This window comes from Hyperoodon ampullatus, assembly GCF_949752795.1.
Source record: "Hyperoodon ampullatus genome assembly, chromosome: 9".
Taxonomy (NCBI): domain Eukaryota; kingdom Metazoa; phylum Chordata; class Mammalia; order Artiodactyla; family Ziphiidae; genus Hyperoodon; species Hyperoodon ampullatus.
In genome coordinates, this window is record NC_136922.1 from 102,302,540 (window position 1) to 102,308,539 (window position 6,000).

The window sequence follows — 6,000 nt, forward strand, 5'->3', positions numbered from 1 at the left end:
TTTTGTTTGTTTTTTGGCCACGCTGCACGGCTTGTGGGATCTTAGTTCCCTGACCAGGGATTGAACCCGAGCCCTCCACAGTGAAAGCACAGAGTCCTAACCATTGGACCGCCTGGGAATTCCCCATGTATTTTTTTTCTTCATTCTGTTATTGTGGTTTATTAAACTGGTGGATTTTTATATGTTGAAATATCTTGAAAGTACCAAGAATAAATCTCACTTGGTCATAGTGTATAATCCTTTTAATAGCTGCTGAATTTTGTTTGCTAATATTTTGTTGAGGTTTTTTCTTTTGCATCAATGTTCATAAGGGATATTGGTCTATAGTTTTCTTGCAGGTTTTTTTTTTTTTTTTTCTGGCTTTGGTATCAGGGCAATGCTGGCTTCATAGAATTATTTAGGAAGCGTTTCTTCCTCTTCAATGTTTTGGAAAAGTTTGAGAATAATTCATATTACTTCTTTAAAATGTTTGATAAAATTCACCAGTGAAGCCATCTGGTCCTAGGCTTTTCTTCGTTGAGATATTTTTGATTACTGACTCAATCTCCTTGCCAGTTATAGGTTTATCCAGATTTTCTATTTCTTTGTGATTTACTCTTGGTAGGTTTTATGTTTCTAGAAATTTGTCCATTTCGTCTGTTATCCAATTTTTTGGCATACAGTTGTTCATAGTACTCTCATAATACTATTTATTTCTGTCAGATCAGTAGTAATGTCTCCACTTTCATTTCTGATTTTAGTAATGTGATATTCTTGACCTTATCTTTCATACCTTTTATTGAACTTTTAAATTAAAATTTCAGTTGTGTTTTTTAGTGTCAGAAGCTCTTTCCAGGCTTCCCTGGTGGCGCAGTGGTTGAGAGTCCGCCTGCTGATGCAGGGGACACGGGTTCGTGCCCCGGGAAGATCCCACATGACACGGAGCGGCTAGGCCCGTGAGCCATGGCTGCTGAGCCTGCGCGTCTGGAGACTGTGCTCTGCAACGGCAGAGGCCACAACGGTGAGAGGCCTGCGTACCGCAAAAAAAAAAAAAAGCTCTTTCCTATTTAAAAATACCATGCTGTAATTATGGAATTTCTTTTAAAACGTTCTATCTGCTCCTTATTTCAGTTCATGGTTTTGGTCTTTCGGGTCGGAAGCATTCCTCAAATGCCCAGTTGAAAGTTTTGTGGAAAGTCTGGGGCCCTGTCAACTGGCGGGCTGCACTGTAGGGGGATCAGGTAGTAAGCCTGATTTTTTGTTATTGTTTGAATGATCTCCAGTGTTGGTATTATCCATAGGTCTTTTCTTTGTAGCCGTCCAATGTTTCCAAGAGTCCTGTGAGCTTTTGTTTGTGAGTAGTGCTAGGCTGGTTGTGTTCTGGGTGCCAGGTGGGGTCAGGGGGCTGAGAGCCATCATTAGCACAGGGACTTTGACTTTGCCCTTCTGCTCTCATTTGGTCCATTGCCCTCACCTGATTCCATTTTTACAGAGCAAAGCCTCTGGTCTCCAGCAGAGTCCAAGTCCTAAGACTTGGTGCTATGCACTCAACCTGATTATTTGAAGAAGCAAGTTTTTGTCTGCGACACGATAATCAGGTGCTTTGTGATCAAAAGGACAAAGCTAGGATGGCTAGTGCTAAGCTGAAAAACTAAAAATTGCCCTCTTGAGAATAAACATATGAATCTTATTTAGCTCCAAGGAAAGGATAAGAAATCAGGATGCCGTTTTTAACGTTTTAATGTGGCCGGAAATGAAACTTGGATTTTAATCAGTGGATGCACTTAACCATTAATGTAACATACCATTATGATGAGTCTTTAAAGGAAATTCAGCAAACTAACAAAAGGAACTTGCACCTTTATCAAATACATTTAAAAAGACGCTTCCTGAGTGCAAAATATTTTCCTAAATCGAAGCGGTCAGAAGGCAAATATCAAGCTGAATGTCCAACAGATGCCAAGGAGCCCATTAGACGTCACTCCATGATCTACCACTAGATGGCGATGGTGAGCACAAGCTAGGTCTTTGCCCTTAACAATTCCCTATTTTTTTAAATAACAAGGCTGTGGAGCTATTTTTCTTACATACTTGCGGTAGCCTATCATCACTTTGTGTGTGTGTGTGTGTGTGTGTGTGTGTGTGTGTGGTACGCGGACCTCTCACTGTTGTGACCTCTCCCGTTGTGGAGCACAGGCTCCGGACTCACAGGCTCAGCGGCCATGGCTCACGGGCCCAGCCGCTCCGAGGCATGTGGGATCTTCCCGGACCGGGGCACGAACCCGTGTCCCCTGCATCGGCAGGCAGACTCTCAACCACTGCGCCACCAGGGAAGCCCTATCATCACTTTTTGGTCCCTGATTTAATTCTAAGAACTTCTCTTAACTCCATCTGACCCATAAATCATGCCAATTTGTTGCAGTGGTTTTGTATTCATATATCACATGCATGTTTGTTATGACCGTAAACCAGCGCACAGCAGGGATAATAAGCCGCATCTAAGCCAGTGGAAGGCACATAGGGTAGTTTAGATACTATGAAATTAAACAGTTTTTGTTTGTTTGTTTGTTTGTTTTTGGCCACACCACATGGCTTGTGGGATCTTAGTTCCCCCGACCACAGATTGAACCTGGGCCCCTGGCAGTGGAAGCGCGGAGCCCTAACCACTGAACCGCCAGGGAATCCCTGAAATTAAATACTTTTCAAGTGTTCTTTTTTAAAATGAATTCTACTTGGTATATTATTTGTTGGATGTAGTAACTTAATAGAATGTTACTGTGCAGCAGTTAAACATGCTATATTGTTTTAATTTCTAATAACACCCCCAAAATAAACCTGAAATCCTGGTAAGGGGAAACTCTCTTCTCATGTTTTAAGACAGCGAAGGCAAACCAGTTCTGAGAACATCAGAGACTTCACTGGCCAACTCCGGAGGCACCAAATCTAACTGTGACCCAGATTTTTTTTTTTTTTTTTCGGTACGCGGGCCTCTTACTGTTGTGGCCTCTCCCGTTGCGGAGCACAGGCTCCGGACGCGCAGGCTCAGCGGCATGGCTCACGGGCCCAGCCGCTCCGCGGCATGTGGGATCTTCCCAGACCGGGGCACGAACCCGTGTCCCCTGCATCGGCAGGCAGACTCTCAACCACTGCACCAGCAGGGAAGCCCTGTGACCCAGATTTTATCTTGGAGCTGATCAGAAGGCATCAAGTTGAAGCCAGGTTTACACTCTGATTCCTCCAACTACCTCGAGTGGTTTTTTTCAAGAGGAGTCTGGGTAGGAATGAGCTAAGGTTAGAGGCAGCATTTTTGTTACCTGGTAAACAGGTACAGATGGAGTTCATAAACAGCAGCACGTGGCACTCACAGGAAACAAAACACTTGAAAATACACCTGCTTCTGCTAAATCACAGGCTTCACAGAGATTCTGTTTAGAATTGTCTTGTGTTTCCAAATCAAGCTTGGCTTTTAGTAGATTTTAAACCAAGAACAGCTACACACTGGCCTCTAAATCCATCTTTTGAATTTAGTTGAAGAAGACACAGCCTGATGCCAGTCTGGAGTACAAAAGACATAGATGAGATTTGACCTTGAAAGGGTAAAAATGTCGACTTCTAGGGGAAAGCGAGTACTTTCTCTCTCGGCTGAGACACCAAGATGATCTGTGGCAGCTTCTCCTGGCAATGTGTGGTCCTAAGACCAAATCCCTAGTTGGTGGTAATCGTGGTCTCCAGAGCATGGAGCACCCTCTCCGCTGCTGAACGTGTGACTGGCCATGTCAGTCCCCCTCAGAGCCAGAGGTTCCCTAAGGATTCCTGCCCTCCAGTTATTCTGGAATAATGTTCCAGATAAAGGAATATGTTCAAGGCACTGCTGCCTACAACCAGAGCCCTTCCAGTGCGAGAGCTATGGACTGAAGTTTTCTCCCAGGTTCCTTGTTCTTTGCCTCACTCACATACTGATTGGAATTTTTCTGTAAGAAAAAGTGTTTTTTTCTGTCTCACTAAAAGCTCTGTCCGACTCCATCGCCTGCTTAACAAGCAGTAGCCAAGGGAGGAGGTTTGAAGTTCACTGGTTGATAACTGGCTGGGGCTGCTGTTTCGGCTACTCCGAGTGGCTACTCTAATCCAGCTCGCTTCACCATGGGATCAAGAGCTCATATTTCCTCTTCCATTTGGTCTACAAACACTCATGGAGTTCCTGCCAGGGGCTGGCACCTTTCTAGGGGCTGGCTATGCGGTGGTTAAAAAAGACAGTTCAATCCCTGCCTTCACGTGGCTTATATTGTGCTGGGTAACTAGACAAAAACTATCTAACTGGGCTTCCCTGATGGCGCAGTGGTTGAGAGTCCGCCTGCCGATGCAGGGGACACGGGTTCGTGCCCCGGTCCGGGAAGATCCCACATGCCTCGGAGCGGCTGGGCCCGTGAGCCATGGCCGCTGAGCCTGCGCGTCCGGAGCCTGTGCTCCGCAACGGGAGAGGCCACAGCAGTGAGAGGCCCGCATACCACACACACGCAAAAAAAACTATCTAACTGAATACACATCCAAATAATTTCAGGTAAGTGATAAGAAGCGATATTGATCTTTATGAAGATCAATAAAGTTGAGTAGGGGGGCTAGAAGGTGATGGGGTAGGAGTGGATGGTGGGCTGAATAATGGCTCTAATCCCTGTCCAGGCCTTAGTCCCTGCTCAGGCCCTAATCCCTAGAACCTGTGAATGTTCCCTTATATGGCAAAAAGGACTGCAGATGTGATTAACCTAAGAATTTTGAGATGGGGCGATTATGTCGGGGAAATAAAATTGAAAAGAAAATCTCCTGCCTACCCAGAAAAGCCCTGCGCAAAGGTAGAAGAGAAAGAAAACAGTTTTATTATTGGATAGGCATTGTGCCAGAAAGAGATGCACGTCACAGGCAATGCACTAAGAGACGGCAAAGACAGAAAGAAATTTCACCCTAATTTTTCTTTTGGCTGTGTTGGGTCTTCGTTGTTACGCGTGGGCTTTCTCTAGTTGCAGCGAGCAGGGGCTACACTTCGTTGCGGTGCACGGGCTTCTCATTGTGGTGGCTTCTCTTGTTGCGGAGCATGGGCTCTAGGCACGCGGGCTTTAGTAGTTATGGCTCCTGGGCCCTAGAGTGTAGGCTCAGTAGTTGTGGCGCACGGGCTTAGTTGCTCCGTGGCATTTGGGATCTTCCCGGACCAGGGATCGAACCCGTGTCCCCTGCATTGGCAGGCGGATCCTTAACCACTTGGCCACAGGGAAGTCCTCACCCTATTTTATAGCCCAGCAGGTGCGACCCCACTGCACACGTGTTCTCCAGGGAAAGCATAGCCAGTCCTCGGGTAAGAGGACTTGACCATTTGTCACACAGAGTTCACCCTAAATTCGCCTGGAATTGGTGGCCACCCGTGATAGCTAATTGCCTTTATGCAAAGGAAACATCCACTTCTTGTATCTTGGTGACGGGAGGAGGTTTGCAGCCCGGAGCCCGGTGCTGCTGGAGAGGTAGGCTCCCACCTCCCGCAGGCAGGGGACACTGGCCGCTGTTCCCTTGATGTTTGCGTTTCGGAGAGATGGCTCCCAGGTCCTGGAGAAAGACGGTCCTGGGTTGTAAAGCCAGCAAGAGGCTTAGTGAGCTGTAAAAAGATTTATATACACCTCAAAGGGGCAAAGAAAGAACTTCCAATTAGAAGTTTTCTAAAGAAAATGCTGTTAGTGGAGGGCGGGGAGAGTTTTTCCGTTTTTGTACCAGGGAGAATTAAAACTTACTTTTCTTAGTTTTAACTTGTATCTTCCCTTACAATTATCCTGGATTATCTGGGTGGCCCCTAAATGTAATCAATCAGAGGTGTCCTCGTAAGAGGAAGGCAGAGGGAGATTTGACTACAGCAGAGACCGATGTGATAACTGAAGCAAGATGCTACCCTCCTGGCTTTGAGGATGGAGGAAGGAGCCCTGAGACACAGAATACACACAAGGCAGCTCTAGAAGCTGGAAAAGGCAGGCCAACAGTTTCTCC